Genomic DNA, 18,579 nt, shown 5'->3' with positions numbered 1-18,579 from the left:
AAGCACGCGGTAAAGCCTCTTTCATGACTACAATTACAAGCCTGGAACCGATCAAAGATCTATAAAAGCCCCCTTTCACAGGATTATTTTCCGTAAATTGTTGAGAGTTAAAGCGGTGATATCAAGTGACAACTGATAAGCGCTGGCTAAAAGTGCCTTAGAATGTTGGTGATGAATATGTCAGAAGACTGATCTTAATCAAAAGGTAACTTACTCCTTACACTCTCCATGATGCGCCAATCTAATTTTCCCGTTACTTTGACATTGGGCATATTTAAAGGTGCACGGATTAGCGTATGTCCTGCCGTCTGTACCACATTGAGGATTATATTCCTTTGTGCAAATTGCAGAACACTTTGGTTCTACAATGAATTGAGAATATTTCAGGGGTTTAACAGTGAAGATATGGCTGGCTCAATACGATGTTTAAAGATAATTGTGAAAACCCGATACTATATAGAGTAAACCTCATTTCGCTCACCGCAAGGTCCTTTGTGCACAACCGCTAGATACCGCGTGATAGAAAACCGCAAATGAGGTTCGTGGAGGAGAAAAATTTGTTTAACATTCAGCGGTCAAAATGACTACTTTTAACAACTTACTGCAAGGTCCTTCGTGAACAACATGGATATTTTCTCCGAACTGACAAGCAGTCTCTTCCAATATGCAGTAATTGGGATATGTATTGCCATCTGAACCACATACTGGAGGAAGCACTATTCTGGGACAAGCAACGGCACACGTCTTTGCTTTCTCCTCCGACTTTGGTTCTAACATTGAAGCATCGTGCAATAATTTAACCCATCGTGTAGGCTCCAGTTCATTATTCTGAGATACATGCTATACATGATATATATAATATATCACACGTGCAGTACGCACATTAAAGCAACGTCTTAGAATAACAACTGACGATAAAAGATATTTTTAGAATATGCATCATCTTGAGATATCTCTCTGATTAATGCTGAATGCAGAATTCTGTTGTATCGAGAGGCATTAAGTTGGAAATCATGCAATCAGTGGCGTAGCCAGCCCGACAATTTAGTCATGCTATGCTAATATTTTGGTGTTCATCGACTGTGAAAACAATGAATTTCTAAAGAAATGAATAACGATAATAACATAAAATTTGCATAGCATGACTAAATCTTCAGGCTGGCTACGCCACTGCATGCAATATATCAGGGTACATGCAGTACATAAGATACTTTGTTGTATCTTGGGAGTCATATTGTGCCGGACAGAACGTTCTACGAAATATATAGTTTGGTTCTACGTATATTGCAGTGAGAATCTGAGATTGCATGAAGAGTAACTTATACTTACCACATTCTCCATGATGCGCCAATCTAACCCTTCCGTCACTTTGACATTGAGCATATTTAAAGGTACACGGATTACCGTATGTTTTGCCGTCTGTACCACATTGAGGGTTGTATTCCATTGTGCAAACTGCAGAACACTTTGGTTCTACAATGAATTGAGAGAATTTAGATGTTTTAACCTCGTCCACACAATGTCCGGTAAAAGAATCTCTACCGAAAGAAATTGCAGCATTTTGCAGCTACTTTCAAGATAGGCAGAAAATTGTCTTTCTGTCCGGACTCTGTCCCTCGTTTAGTTTCATTGCTGCGCACATTCTATATCATGCATGATATCACTTTTTCCAATTAAAACTTTTGTGAAGTTAAACTCTTACGCCTAGGTGTTCACAAAAGTCAAAGATAGAATGTCATTCCAGTTTAAATGAAGTAAATTGATATAAAAATCTTCCATAATAACACTTTTTTTCTTTTCATTTGAAACTTTATCAATACATGAAATAAGATAACCAGTGAAGTTTCCAAGAAATTAGCATTACAGTTTTTTTTTCTTTATGGTATCGCGTAAACGCAAGAAATGGCTGGTTCAATAAAATGGTTTAAGAAGGGTTGGGAAAACCCGTTAATTTATAGGTTAAATCTAATTTCACTCACCGCAAGGTCCTTCGTGTACAATCGTGATGGTCTGTTTGAATTCACATGCAGTCTCTTCCAAAATGCAGTAATTGGGATATGTATTGCCATCTGATCCACATACTGGAGGGAGGCTAATTTTGGGACAAGCAACGGCACACGTTGGCTCCGGGTTTGGTTCTAAGATAGCAAATATTTGGATATCGTATATTACATACATCATAAATGGCAGTATGTGTTCAATATAACTATTCTTGAACAGGTTATATAACTTAATACATAGGACAGTCCAAAATTAATTGAGGAGTAATGTACATACTACACTCTCCATGATGAGCAAGTCTCACTTCTCCATCACTCTCACACAATGCGCCTTTCAAAAAACATGGGTTACTGTACGTTTTACCATCTGTACCACATTGAGGACTCCATGGCAATGGGCAAAATGGTTGGCACTTAGGTTCTAAAGTAAATAAATTTATAATTCAGCGCACTTTGATATAAGAACTCTACCAGTTTTTGACTGTAAAAGTACGGTTATATAGCAGACTTGCATGGTTTAATTAGAATGAAGTCACTACTCGTCACTGAAGTAATTTGCAACTAAATGCTAATTATTTTTTTATTGTCTAAGGTGAATGACAGTTTTTCCAACGTAAATAATTACTCTTTGAAGACAGTAGATTGGGGATCCTAGGGTATGTATATACGCGATTCGGCACAAGAAATATAATATATAACATTGAATTTTGCTTCCAAACCAAAAAAATCAGTCTATTACAGAAATTTTTGATAACTTCATATCAAAGAGTTAGGTCTTCTCGCAAAAAAGAAAACCACAAATGAGTTCCGTGGAGGAGTAAAACATGTTTAACCTTCAGCGGTCAAAATGACCACTTTTAACAACTTACTGCAAGGTCCTTCGTGAACAACTTCGATAGTTTCTCCGAACTGACAAGCAGTCTCTTCCATTATGCAGTAATTGGGATATGTATTGCCATCTGATCCGCATACTGGAGGAAGCACTATTTTGGGACAAGCAACGGCACACGTCTTCGGTTTCTCCTCCGACGTTGGTTCTAAGATTGAAGCATCATGCAATAATTTATCGTTTAGGCTCCAGTTCATTATTCTGAGATACATGCAGACTATCGATCCCAGGATATTATGACACATAATAACGAATGCCGATTTCAGCTTCAACGTGGCCCTTTAGACGTAGGCTATTGCCCCAAATCCCGGCTTTAGGGGGATGCACGATGAAAGTAGATATACGATGCAACATACAAACATTTGGATTAAATAGGCCTCATATGGAAAGTGCCCCAAATAGACTTTGCGTGCGCCCATCCCCAATCTCTAATAAGGGCTTTAAAACAACCGAAATCGATTATACATCTCCTAAGTGTCCACATAGTCATGCACTAAATCAATTATAGGTAAAGCAAGTCATTGCTAAGATTTTGGCAAGGGGTAGAATTAACTGAAAAAATATTTTATTTTTATCGATTACCTTGAAACGTGGCTTAAATATGCCAAATACCCAATGCTAAATTTTCATTGATAAAATAAGACAGCGAAAACCCGCATTGTTTGCTCGTAACTAAGCAACGATTGAAAATATTTTTCACTTCATTTATGCGAATGTTGCAATTTTTGGTCACACGTTACTTTTGAAGCGGAAGGAATCGTAGCTACTCGGAAGACAACGTCTTTAACTCTCAGGAGATATAATTTGCGCTACGAAAGAGCAAATGGTCGTGGAGAAAACAACGTTCAAATTGACCGCTTCATAAATATTGTAATTTGAGCCAGATAAGAAAGAGTTATTATTAAAGCAATATTTTATTTCAGGCAAAAAATGAAGAATATTTTTAAAATATGCATCATTTTGAGATGTCTTTCTGATTCATTCTTAATGCAGAGTTTTGTGGTGTTGTGCGGAATCATGCGATATATCGTGCAGGTGACATGCGCTGTCTAAGTTACCCTGTTGTATCTTGGTAGTCATATTGTGCCGTCCAGAACGTTCTACGACATGTATACTTTGGTTCTACGTATATATTGCGGTGAGAATCTGAGATTGAGGAGTAATTTACTTACCACACTCTCCATGATGGGCCAGTCTAATTTTCCCGTCGCTTTCACATTGCGCATATTTTAACATGCACGGGTTACCATATGTCTTGCCGTCTGTACCACATTGAGGATCGTGATTTTTTGGGCAACCTGCCTGACACTTCGGATCTACATTAAGTTCAGTTATATAGTATAATTATTGTACTGGTGATTATTGTAGATTGTATAGCCTTTCGTAATTCGTCGTAATTAGTCCAGTACTCAGTAAAACTGATAAATACTACTTACTGCAAGGACCTTCGTGCACAATCGTGATGTCTTGTTTGAATTGACAAGCAGTCTCTTCCAATGTGCAGTAATTGGGATATGTATTGCCATCTGATCCACATACTGGAGGAAGCACTATTGCGGGACAAGCGACGGCACACGTTGGCTCCGGCTTTGGTTCTAACATAGAAGATTAAGCGTTTAAAATCTTGTCCAGGGCTTTCATGTTATATGATATCATAATTTTTGTAGCGATTAGAATAACAGAATATATAAAACAAACTAAAATTCTGTGTAATGTACATACTACACTCTCCATGATGAGCCAATCTCACTTTTCCATCACTCTGACACAGGGCAGCTATAAAAAAACATGGGTTACCATATGTTTTTCCATCTGTACCACATTGAGGATTATATTCCAGTGTGCAGAAAGTTCGACACTTTGGTTCTGTAGAAAATAAAATTTACTTTAATGTACTTTGGCACAGACAGTAGTTTAAGAATATTAAGCCATCTTGTTTTAAAGCAAATGCTGGCTGATTTCCTTAGTTTGAGACTGCAGTGAATAATGCTTCAAACAAGGGCCTTCGAAAATTTCGCGGAAGGAGCATGAACAAAATGGTCCTGACTAGAATTTGCGTTATAATTATATAAAGTTAGTTATTGTACTGGTGATTATTGTAGTTGTAGCCTTTCGTAATTGGTCGAGAGACCTCGGATTATCGCAATAATGCGTAGCAAGTAGCTAATGCGTTGCTGAAATGACATTATTGGGGAATCTGTTAAAGGTAAGACAAAATTACGCGAAAAAATGTAATAACTATATTGAGTTTCTGTCCGTCTTAAATCGAACCCGGCAACTGTAATAAATAACTAGGTAAGATAGAAGTTTTAATTTCTAATTTTGTCGCATGCATGCCTTATATAATTCTACTACAACAAGGCAGCCATCTTTGATCCGAAATCCTGACGTTATTGTAATTAATGTCTTGAATTTCTGGTGATGATTTGATTTGAATTTCAGATCTTTTCGCCCATAAGTGCAATACTCTGGCCCAAATTGTTAGTCCAGTACTCAGTAAAACTGGTAAATATTACTTACTGCAAGGGCCTTCATGAACAACCGTGATGTCTTGTTTAAATTGACAAGCAGTCTCTTCCAATATGCAGTAATTGGGATATGTATTGCCATCGGATCCACATACTGGAGGAAGCACTATTGCGGGACAAGCAACGGCACACGTTGGCTCCGACTTTGGTTCTAACATAGAATATTAAGCGTTTATTTAGTCTAGGGCTATCATGTTATATGGTATCATAATTTTCGTAGCGATTATAACAAACTAAAATTCTGTGTAAAGTACATACTGCACTCTCCATGATGAGCCAGTCTCACTTTTCCATCACTCTCACACAGGGCAGCTATCAAAAAACATGGGTTACCATATGTTTTTCCATCTGTACCACATTGAGGATTATATTCCAGTGTGCAGTAATTACGACACTTTGGTTCTGTAGAAAATATAATTTACTTTAATGTACTTTGGCACAGACAGTTGTTTAAGAATATTAAGCCATCTTGTTTTAAAGCAAATGTTGACTGATTTCCTTAGTTTGAGACTGCAGTGAATAATGCTTCAAACAAGAGCCTTCGAAAACTTCGCCGTAGGAGCATGAACAAAATGGTCCTACTAGAATTTTGCGTTTGTGATTTAAGATGCGGGGAGTTGTAAGGGGTTCTGAAAGACGTTTCTCCGAGAATTCCTAATATTTGATTTTTAATTACTTAACTTTCTGAAAGGGCGAGGTTTTTTGAACGAATATTTGGATGATTACTTTATTCTGAGCACGATGATTTTGCTAATATTCACACTTAAAGATTAATAATTACTTTCTAAATCTAAATTTGTGTGTTTCCTTCGGGACTTCTCTATTTGGGCAGAGTGAAGATTACTGATTTACTTACGGCAAGGTCCATGACTAACAGCTTTAATATCTAGACCGAAATCACAAGCTGTCTCCTTCAACACACAGTAATTGGGATATGTAAAGCCATCTGAGCCACATACTTGAAACCGGAAAAATCTCCACGGACAAACTTTGGAACACACATCCCTCGCTTCTATGGTTGACGATTAAAAAAGGTACTGTGAGGGATGGGAACTGTTTCTACATCAACTATTTAGAAGGTATTTTCTTAAAAACACAAGCTATAGCCTAGTTCATACGTCGCATTTTGGTCACATCGCATGCACTTCACACAGATTCCAGTTATCATCAAATTCAATGGTAATACGACAGGATGCATGTCCAATCAAATCCATAATGATACTTGATGGTAATGATACTTCGTGTACATTAAAACAGTCTAATTCTTGGTTGTTTACCTCTGCTTTTGGCGTGTACGGGACTTGATACCAAGTAAAAAGCCATTACGGCAGCAAAGAAAAACAGATCTAGCAATAAAAAACACCATTGTTAATTTAAATCTCAAATCAGATTCAATTGGGCAGGGGGGAAGCGATGGGTGATATTGTGGGTTCAGCAAGAGTAACTATCAGGTAAGTACTCTTAAAAAGTTAAATAGACTACCAACTATCGCAATAAAAAAGTTTAAAAATTGTGGAAAAGCTGACAGATTATGAAGGCTCCTATGGCTTATATGCACTCAGTCAACAGATTATCGCTATTAGTGTTTGAAAAATACCTGCTTTCATATTGTTTTTTGATAGAATTCGTTCCAGCAACAGCAATTTATATAATAGTCTGAAAATTGGAAAAGAAGAGGAAGAGAAATTGTAGCAAGATGTCTTTACAAATTGTATGAAATTTCACCATTGAAACAACCTAAAAGAATACTGATCTAAATATGAAATGAGAATTTCATCTTACCTGGTTCAAAGTCTTCGTTACTCACTCCAACAACAAGATGAAGGTGGTATGGGCAAAGCTGATAAAATGAGCTTCCTTAAATAGTATCGTTTTCGTGCATAGCCCAAGTATCGATCTTCATGCATTTTGAGTGTGATACGATACGACACAAAACGCTATTGGCTGCAAGCACGCAGAGTCCATGATGCATGTTCAACGAATTTCCGCGGTTACAAATTAATTATGCCGAAAGGAAATGTCAAGCTCTTATTCCATGGACGACTTCGTGCAACTCTTTTGTAATGGCTGATTGGACAGGATTTGATTGACGCTGACAAGCCTGTTCACAAGTTATTTTACAGCTAGTTCACAAGTCACACCGGGATGGTGAACGCGCAGCAAAAGTTTAGAATAGCTTTCATAATACACAAAATGTTTGATTTTGTTATATTATAACTATTACAATTCTAGTGCGTTTTACCGATTGTTGGTCAAGGTTCACAAACTTCTGAGAGATGTAAATTTGGTAGCTATGAAACTTCTGTACATTCCACGGATTGGATGCATTCCTACACATACATTTGCAAGATCTACCAAGTTAGCTACTATACATTTCTCGAAAATAGAATTTCATTGCAAGTTGGACGAAATTATTGCATCGTGTAACACGGAGATAGATACGTTCTTACAGCTATACAACAAAGACTGTTCTAGAAATGACATCATACGAATCCTTATAAGTTGGTTTTATGGTAAGACTGAGAAAAACATTTGCATTGCTGTTCGATTTTGTGCTGTGAGTTCAGTGACATACGTGATATTTAAAATGAGAAGATTTATTTTGTCACTTATTCAAGCTAGGTCTTATTATTGATGTTTTAATGACTATATTTATAGGGAGAAAATAAACTTAAGATGCTAATAATCTAAATTAAGCTGCAAAACATGTCCCAAATACTCCTTGAAAATACTCTGAAATGAGCCACTTGTATTGGGAGGAGCTTGCCACCCATGCAGGCATTGATGCATTTCAAACGTCAGGTCAAAAGAGTCAAACACTTCAAATTCCTCAGGCATCAGTAATTCGTGGAGGCAGCATAGCTATATGTTTGCAGGCATTTCATATTTCATACATATTTCGTCACTATTTCATATTTGCGCATTTCTGCTTTGCTCCCAATTTAAATACTACTGAATAAGTAAAAACAAGTTCAAATTTTCTTCTGATTAGGACGTACACTGCAAGTTTTAAGCATATTCAAGAGGTTATTAATTTTGACGATTCGTTTATGCCTTGCGAAAGCTTCAGGTCTTCTGTGGAAGACTGCATGCCAGACATATTTTGTTTACAAATATTTTTGCTCCACAAATATAAAGTCTATAAGTTATGAAGAATTGCGGCTAAGTCTATATGAACGCAAACCAATTTACGCGGTGGCGCTTTTAAATTACTATTAAAGAATTAAAAAGCGTCATATAAAGCTATATACGCAAGCTACACTTCAAGCTACACTGAAATCATATTTTGTGGCAGACGAGTTAAAAATATCTAAGTATAGGCTAGATCGTTTATGTGCATAGAAGAAGTTATCGATCATGCTTACGCACACTACCTAAAGGTTTAACTTCACAGAGTTCTTTTTCGTTATACTTGGGAGGCTTTCGTATTCCACATGCATGTATGCTACAATCTATTGCAACTCAGCGATTTGATGCTGCATGCTGCGTGTTCGCCTGTGATCATGACGTATATGAATTTCCGTGGTTTATATGTGTCCGGAATACATTGACCGATTACGTCTGTCTTTATAATTTCTGCTCTACTTTCGTCACGAAACATAAGAAAGTTATCATTGCGCTTGGTGGGAAACAAGTGGCAAAATCTAATTATGTGTTGTGGTCAGGTTTCAATTGGGACGCAAGTTTTGTTCCTTTCTTCTGTCACACTTACGTCCTCTGTTATTGTACATGTATAGGCGTATTAATTGTATCGTGTTGTGACAAATGATTAAATGAATACAACGCTGATGATGAAGTGGATAATCCTCAAACTGCTAAATGCTCGACTGTATCTATTTAAGCGTATTTGTTCATCCCTTCCAATGAAGTGTAGAATTTATGTTTTATTATGCCTTTACACACCCTCGTTTATCATATGACATCACTGCGTGGGGAAATGCATCTCGTGAGCATTTTGATCCGCTGCTAAAACGTCAAGAAGAAAGGACTGAAAAATTAACTTTGGATGAGAGTATGTCAACTGAGAGTTCTGTCGATCTTGAAAAATTCTGCTAGTTGTCCACACCCTGCGTAGCTCATCTCCGAGTGAGCTTCGCAATTTGTTTCATTTCTCTGGTGAGATGCATGGTGTTTATAGTCGATGTTCCTTAACAGACCTAAGGGTTCCTTTAGTCCAATCTGTGCTTGCTAAAACTAAACTCTTACACAGCGGAATTTCACTGTTTAATTCCCTGCCAAATGACCTAAAAATGGTCACTGACTACTCCCCTTTTGCCTACAAGTTTACACTAAAAAAGTTCTTTCGTGATTTAAATTATGAAGTTGGTCATCTTGAACATTTTTCTTGTTCTTCATGCTCGAACATTGTTTAATGTATCTGTTACACCCACTGACTTTTCACTTGTTCTATTTTTCGTCCTCTCAATTTACTCAGTATTCATAATATTTCCACTTCTTTTGTTCATATTCTCTCGTCCACTGTGTTGTACATATACATTGTGTTGTATATATTCATTGTGTTTTATATACACGTATACATAATATTCAAACTTAATGATAAATACGCAAACTTATTCAGTATGGATCCTCGCCAAAAGACTAACGTATTTTAGAGTACACTGAACAAAGACCTTTTGATATATGAAGAAGAGATGAAGAAACGAGGTTTTACTTCGTCGTTAACAATTAAGGAATTTGAAAGAAAACTGAATAGTTTGACCTTAGAAACGTCATCGTTTCCCCCAAGAAACGTGTACGTTCCAAGCGTGAATCGAGCGTGTTCAAGGTCAATCGAGTTCCGTAGTAAATTCATGCGATGAAAAAGGAAAGTAAAGAAATAAAAGACGTGAAGAATCTCATCCGCAGACGCCGGAATAGAAAGGAAGTTCTGTGGCGAAGCGAAGGGCTTCTCATAGCAGTAAAATTGAGGGGAAAGGGAAACGAAGGGAAAAGCTTAGCACGACAACTTTTGCAACGAGAAACATCAGAAGAAAGGAAGTAATGCAAGTGAAGAAAGTGAGATGCAAAGGGAAGGGAATAGACTTACGCAAGAGAGAGAAGGCATGCAGCAAGAAAGTGTCCAAAAACGAGCAGAAAGGCTTGAGAATATGAGGAAACGAGCCAAAAGATCCTATGAGACAAAGTCAATACCTCAGTAGGTACAGTCAGAAAACGATCAGGTGTGATGAGAATACTACAAATGAGGATCTTATACGTAGTTCAGACCAATACTTTCATGAACGTGGCTCGAAAAATGTTGAGAACCTTTTGCATGAGCAGGAATTCGTTCAGAATGAAATGCACATTTTATCATTTAGATCAAGAGCATTTAGATCATCGCCATTGTACACTTTGGGCAGAGGCTTGAACATGGAAAACTTGGCAGCATATCCCTTTGTTTGTTACCGGTGTCAAAGAGACACAACAAGTCCACAAACAATTTCAATTGCCATTAGGCTTTGATCCAAGTTGATTTCAAATTCCGAATATTAATTTTCAAGTTCTTCGCCTCTTAAGTGCTTCCTAGTTTACAATGCTCCATCAACAACGCAATTGCAGCATCGTCTTCACAACGCATTCTTTCGATCAATCAACCACATTAACAACAAATCATAATGTATTCTTTTTAAGAAATTATGTAGCTAATTTTAATAAAGGTTGGACTCCAACGCAAAAAGAATGATGGGTTGTAATATTGATTATCCTCGTTTATGTCAAAAGACTGACCCCATGCAGAGCGAAAAGATTTCCTTTGTAGAGAATCGCAGGTTTCTTGTGTTTAAGGCATTCGTACAAGCTTACGGGATTCACTTAATCCCAGTACTCTCAGTTAATATCCTGGAAAGACTGGCTTTCAACTGAAACGTTGCAACAACGATTGAACTTGTATATATATATACTCATCCAGTTATCTCTTTGAGTTCCTTATATTATAAACAGCGCCCAGATTATATATCATGACATACATATTGTAGATTATAGCTATATATCATATACATATCTACACATCCTTAAATCTCTATTTCTATGTCTGAGTAAACTTAAGATGCCAATCTGAAGCCGCAAAGTCAAGATATAATAGCGAACCTTAAAGAGCTGCATGCTACACATGTTAATAACCATTTCTAATCTCGACCAACAAACACATTTCACACCGGCATCCTTTGAAATTCTCAAAACGCTATAGCCTACAATTTATGTGTATCTCACAAAATATGCATGTACACGCAGGCTGTTTTAGATACCACATTAATCTTTGGAGACTGAAGTCATGTTTTGTGTTAAGCAGAGCGTGTATGTGCATAGAAAAAGTTACCGATCATGCTTACGCACACCTCTTAAAGGCTTAACGTCACAGAGTTATGCATGTATGCTACATCTATTGCAACTCAGCGATTTGATGCTGGATGATGCATTTTCGCCTGTGATTATGACGTATGAATATCCGTGGTTTATATTTGTGCCGGGAATATATTGACCGATTACAACACTGATGACGTTTATTAAAAGGTCTGATGCCAAATTTTTGTCCACAATTTTCATGTGAAAATATCGTTTGTTAATGTTAGCGAAGCCCTTTTATGCAGTGTCTGAAAACTTGGCATCATAAAAGCTAGGATAAACAGTGATAGGCTCGTATTATTTGAAGGTCGGCGTACTTTATCTTAAGAAATTCAAATTTTTAGGCAAGAAACCACATATTCTGGTATTTATAAAACCATATATATGCTTGAAACTTAGATTGTGGGGTATATGGCTTGGGTATGGCTTCCTATATCAACGGTTTTGGGCTAAGAATGTAAGATAAAAATCTGCTGTTGTCAAATGAAACCGTTACTGTCAGTTTCTTACTGATGATGATTTCTTGCTGACTGACATAAGGAAAGGTACAGTCCAGATACTTGCGGTCAGTACAGATACTTGCGGTCATTCAAGACCTTAAGAGAAAATAGCTTAAGATGCTAATAATCTGAATTAAGCTGCAAAGTCAAGATTATAGCAACCTTAGAGAGCTTGATGTTATATTTTTACATACATCTTTTACCTACATTTTTTTAATCTTGACCAACACACTGACCCTAATTCTAAACATATCCCAACACACTTGAAAATACTCTCATACTCAAATGAGCCACTTGTATTCGGAGGAGCTTGCCACTAATTGATGCTTTTCAAACGTCAGTCCAAAAGAGTCAAACACTTCAAATTCGTCAGGCATCAATAATTCGTTGACGCAGCATAGCTATTTATAATATAACATTTATAGTACGCGCGTGCTGATTGGTCGAGAAGCGTGTTTCTATAACTGTATAGAAACACGGGAATTTTCCCGCCGAACTTGACAAGCGGAGCGATGTAATGAGAATTTGTAATTGAATCGAACTATAATATTTGTACAAAATCTTTTTATTGAGTTATATTATAAAAGAAATAGAAAAAAATTTTCCTGTGTTTTCATACAGTTATAGAAACACTTGTGGGAGTTTGGGAGAACTCGAAATAACGTGGAAAAACTCGCTCTACGGGCTCGTTTTTCCACTGATTATTTATCGTTCTCCCAAACTCCCACCCGTGTTTCTATAACTGTATAGAAACACGGAAAATGTTTTCTATTTCTTTAACGTTTGGCATTTCATATTTCATGCATGCATATTTCGTCACTATTTCATATTTGCGCATTTCAGCTTTGCTCCCAATCCAAATGCTACTGAATAAAGTTCAAATTTTACTTCTGATTAGAACGTACTCTGCAAGGCTTAAGTATATACAAGAGGTTATTTATTTAGACGGTTCGTTTATGCCTTAATTGTGCAAGCTTCAATTGCAAGTCTTCTGTGTAAGACCGCAAGACATATTTTGTTGCGGATTTACAAATATTATTGCTGAACAAATATAAAGTCTGTAAGTTATGAAGAATTACGATTAGGACTTTGCTAAGTCTATATGGAACGCAGATCAATATACGCAGTGGCGCTTTTGATATATAATTTATGTAAATCTATTGAAAAGTTAAAAAGCGTCATATAAAGCTATACACGCAAGCTACACTTCAAGCTACAGTGTATGAGTGCATAGAAGAAGTTACCGATCATGCATACGCACACCTCTTAAAGGCTTTACGTCACAGAGTTATTGTTCATTGTACACGGAAGGTTCTTCTACTCCACGTACATGTTACAATCTATTGCAACTCAGCGATTTGATGCTGCATGACGCCTGTGATCATGACGTATGAATTTCCGTGGTTTATATTTGTGTCCGGAATACATTGACCGATTACAACACCGATGACGTTTATTAAAAGCTCTGATGCCAAATTTTCTTCCAGAGATTTCAGGTGAAAATATGGTTTGTTAATGTAAATCTTATACCCTACAGCGAAGCCCCTGTATGCAGTGTCTGCAAAATTTGGCATCATACAAGCTACGATCAACAGTGGTATGCTCGTATCATTTAAAGCCGTACTTTATTTAGGATATGTATCGCCATCTGATGATTCACAAAATCATGAAATCCAAATTTTTACGCGAGAAACCACGTATACTGGTATTTGTAAAACTACATATATATATAGGCTGGAAATTTTAAATGTGGGGCATATTTATGAATTGTGAGCAAAAACTAAAGGTATCTCCGTTTTGAAGTTACATTATTATAAGACTATCTATTTACTAAACTCCATGGCTTTCTTTCAACGGTTTTGGATAAAAATCCACTGTTGTGAAATAAAACCGTTACTGTCAGTTTCAAAATTTTACTTATGATGATGATTTCTTGCTGACTAACATAAGGAGAGGTACAGACAAGACCATGAAAGATACTTTCGCGGTCTTTCAAGACAAGACAATCTTATTATTCACGTGTGCATGACTATATTCATAGGGAGAAAATAAACTGAAGATGCAAATAGTTTGAATTAAGGTGCAAAGTCAAGATTATAACAATCTTACTGAGCTTAATGCTATATTTGTTACATAGCTACATTTTTTTAATCTTGACCAACACACTGACCCTAATTTTAAACATATCCCAAATACTCCTTGAAAATACTCTCATACTGAAATGAGCCACTTGTATTGGGAGGAACTTGCCACTCATTGTTGCACTTCAGACTTCAGTCCAAAAGAGTCAAGCACTTGAAATTCGTCAGGCATCAGTAAATCGTTAACGCAACATAGCTATACGTTTTCGATTTCATATTTCATACATATATTTCGTCGCTATTTCATATTTGCGCAATTCTGCTTTGCTCTAAACTTAAATACTACTGAATCAGTACAACAAGTTCAAATTTTCTTCTGATTAGGGCGTACACTGCAAGTTTTAAGCATAAATATGAGGTTATTAATTTAGACGAATCGTCCATGCTTTTGGCAAGTTTTAGGTCTTCTTCAAAAGACTGCAAGATATATTTTGTTGCAAATTTATAAATCTTTTTCCTCAAGAAATATCTAAGTTGTAAAGTTTTTGCATCCAAAGTTTTGTAAAGTCTATATGAACGCAAACCAATTTCCGCGATGGCGCTTTTGAGTTTTGATATACGTTTTAATTGAAAAGTTAAAAAGCGTCATATATACAGTAAAGCTACACACAAGCTACACTTCAAGCTACACTGAAATCATATTTTGTCACAGACGAGTTAAAATTATCTATAAATAGATCGTGTATGTGCATAGAAGAAGTTACCGATCATACTTACGCCCACCTCTTAAAGGCTTAACGTCACAGAGTTCCCTATCGTTATACATGGAAGGTTTTCTTATTCCACATGCATGTGCTACAATCTATTGCAATTCAATCTATTGATGTTGGATGGTGCATGTGCCCGGAATGCATTGACCGATTAAAACACTGCATGGCGACGTTTATAACGAATTTTTTAAAAGGTCTAATGCCAAATTTTCTTTCACAGATTTCAGCCAAAAAATGGTTTGTTAATGCAAGTCTATATTCTATACCATAGCATGCAGTGTCTGAAAACATGGCATCATAAAAGCTAAAAAAATTATGTTAATATTTCGCTAGCGAGCTATTTCTCTGCAAGCGAATATCCAGTCTTAAAGGTGTGGACACAGACTGGACGCGATGCGGCAACGCGACGCGAATTTTGAGTTTTCAGAAGCATATAAGTTAAATTCTTGAAGCAAAATTTGGAAACGATGGACGCTAGAGCAGTCAAAATGTTTTATTGTTATGTAATCTACAAGAATATTATGATAGTTTAAAATTTATTTGATTTTAAAAAAATTACAAACGTTGAAAATTCGCGCTGCGTTGCCAATTCGCATCCTGTCAGTGTGGGCCTTTAAAGGTCGAGATTGTAAATATATTCATGTTGTATCACTGAAAGACCCTTTTGAGGTGATATGTAATAAAGTTTATATAGTTTTATAGTTTATCAGCCATGTTTACTTTATACGCCCAAACACCAATTAAATATTTGCTTGGATTTTGTATTTGTAAAATTTGGAACGGGTATATTTATTTTTGCTTTGCCGTGCATGCTAATAAATTGTGTTTAGAGTATACAGTGTGTATAAAAAAATTTCGAATCCAACTTTGACAGGCTGCTGTGTATAAAATACTAAAGTAAGCGATATAATTTTTATATGGCAACAAAGATTAGCTTATTTAGTATGCGATTATACCGTTCTTATATCGACCCAGTTATCGTCTTTTTAAAATTGTTGTTCGAAATCAAATTTTTCCGCCGATGGGAATTCGAAATTAGACCTCCAGACAAAAGAAAATGCAAATTTAATTAAATCGACAAACTGTTATGTAGCAAAATTTAGTTAATTGTTGTTTCGTGCTTCATGGAGGCATTGTGTTCTTCAAACTTCTATCGTTGAACATTGAATAAGCAGAATTTTTGCGATAAACTTGCGCTTTAGTTTTCAGTAATAATTAGATTTTAAAGCCCTTTGGGACTAATTTTCAATAAAACAAACTTCCAGTTCCCATCGGCGGAAAATGGTGATTTTTATGAACTTTTTTTTCGAACAGGTACTTCTTCATTTTTCAACTAAATTACACGTACAACGTGTCATTTGAAAGAGAAATAAATGAACTTAACAATGGTGTAAAAATCAACCAAATTTGTCAAATGCATTTTGCATTATTACACACAAAATTTCGATTCGAATTTTTTTGATACACCCTGTAGAGTGCTATAAACCGCGGTTAACCTAGGTCAAACGTCGGTCTCATAAAGGTTGAGGTCAGACCGAGGTCGAACCGCGGTGAGACGGAGGTTAAACCTCGGCATAACTCCATCTGACAGACATTTATTTCTTAAGATTTTTTCGATTTGGTTATTGTGTTGTTCTTCTCAGCTGTTCATAACATTTCGTTCGGAAGCGAACGGCAACTGCGAAGGTATTTTTCCCTAGCGGTCGTCTGCGGTTTCTATCGGTCCACTGCAACCGAACCGCAGCGTTAGGTTATTTCTGGACATTAATTTCTGCGTTATTGAATAACACGTTATCACATATTCACACGCACTCTAAATTTAGCTTCCTACGAAGGCCTTAATTTCCGTCGTATAACATCAGAAATCGTTCTTTTGCTTGTGAGATAAATGCTGTTTCCCGTCGATCGCTAGTCTCACAGGCATCTGCATGCTATGGTGACGTCAACGGCGTTAGAGGTATTTTTTCCCTAAACAGCTAGAACATCAAAGCGATACTACATAAAGAAGCTTGTTTTAGCTTTCATTCACACTGACGCACCGAGCGCCAAACTTGTTCATCTTTCTGTCCATTTGGGATCAGAGAAGACAACATTATACAGGTAGAAAAAGATTGAAAGTTCTCGCTCAATTAAATGTAGCTATGTATATCAATTAAGGGTGTATTCACTAAAGGGATCCACAGTTATAAATATATGTGTTGTTTTTGGTGTTTTTTTTTCATTTCGTCTCATGTTTTATTCGTTGTCGTAAAATCTCTACGACTGACAGTTTGCAGGTAAAATTAATTGCTGTGCTGCTGCTGTTGAATTAAAGTAAAACAAACCATGAAAGCAGGTATTTATTCGGATTTTATCGGCACATGATTTTTCGTCACATCGCAGTAACGTTGAACTTTAGGTTTAGCCTGTTTAGACTTGCAAGCTGCGCCGTAATCTTCATGATCGGGTTTTGTGTTCTGATTACAATCTATATAAGACGTTTGACGTCAAAAAATTTTTGCTTTGTTAATAATAATTATTAATTTTATTTTCTCAGGTCTCGTTTTTGTTCTGGCGCTAACCACAGTTTGTTTGCTGTCAAATTCGCTTGTTGCGTTACAACCAGGTACGTAAGTCTTTGGGGATAAATAACCTCAGGCGGGATCAAATTCTCAATATTAAGATTAATGCCAACAAATTGTTTTTAAAGAGCTATAAAACATCAAGAATGTAGTTTTTAGAATACAAACAGACAGGCACATTTCGTTTTAGCTCTATATATCTTTAATGGAATATGTAACATACAGTATTCAGTGGCGTAGCAAGAACGATAATTGGGGGGGGGCAATATTCATATATTCGTGATACGCAGGTTTAATTTTTTTTTAAATCAATTGTCTTTACAGTCTGGTAACATGAATATATGAATATGCCCCCCCCCCCAATTATCGATGCTGTATTACTATAGTAATGTTGCTAATAAGATGTACATGCATAGACGGAACAATTAAGATGTAGCAATACTCAAACATTTATCTGAAGAACACGTGAATTATTACTGAGAAAGACAACAACCCCTCGCAAATTTCAAACGAGGCAAATATTTCCAAAGCTACCACAGTAACTACACCTAGTCACAGGGCTAAGGCTTGTAAGCTTAAAATTGTGTAATTAGTTGACAAAATAAAAACAATCGCCATGTTGTATTTCTCGACTTGAGAGACAAGTGAACCATAAGTAGTGAACTGAAAATTGAGCCAGGGGTGGATCCAGCACTAGTGCACAAATTTGCATTACAAAACAAAGTGGTTATTTTTAGCAGTTTTCTTGTGTCATGCAAATTAGTGCACTAGTGCTGGATCCACCCCTGAATTGAGCCGTTACCGCCCTGCACTTCTAGCTTTGTTATTTATGCTATTTTTCTTCTTTCTAGATTTTTGCTATCTTGAACCAGACCTTGGTCCCTGCAAAGGTTACTTCCCGCGATACT

General features: G+C 36.5%; 1 long non-coding RNA gene across 1 annotated transcript; it reads left to right on the top strand.

Moving 5' to 3' along the window:
• Positions 1–17,186: 17,186 nt before the first annotated feature.
• LOC114538197 lies at positions 17,187–17,668 on the top strand. The gene is made up of 3 exons (XR_003688691.1): positions 17,187–17,210; positions 17,387–17,445; positions 17,647–17,668. It is a non-coding gene; the product is annotated as an uncharacterized LOC114538197 (long non-coding RNA).
• Positions 17,669–18,579: the final 911 nt, after the last annotated feature.

The sequence above is a fragment of the Dendronephthya gigantea genome, unplaced genomic scaffold (genome assembly GCF_004324835.1).
Source record: "Dendronephthya gigantea isolate DGI-Jeju-01 unplaced genomic scaffold, DenGig_1.0 000177F, whole genome shotgun sequence".
NCBI classification, from domain to species: domain Eukaryota; kingdom Metazoa; phylum Cnidaria; class Anthozoa; order Malacalcyonacea; family Nephtheidae; genus Dendronephthya; species Dendronephthya gigantea.
Note: the sequence above shows the minus strand (reverse complement) of the source record. Positions and strands in the feature narration are given on the sequence as shown.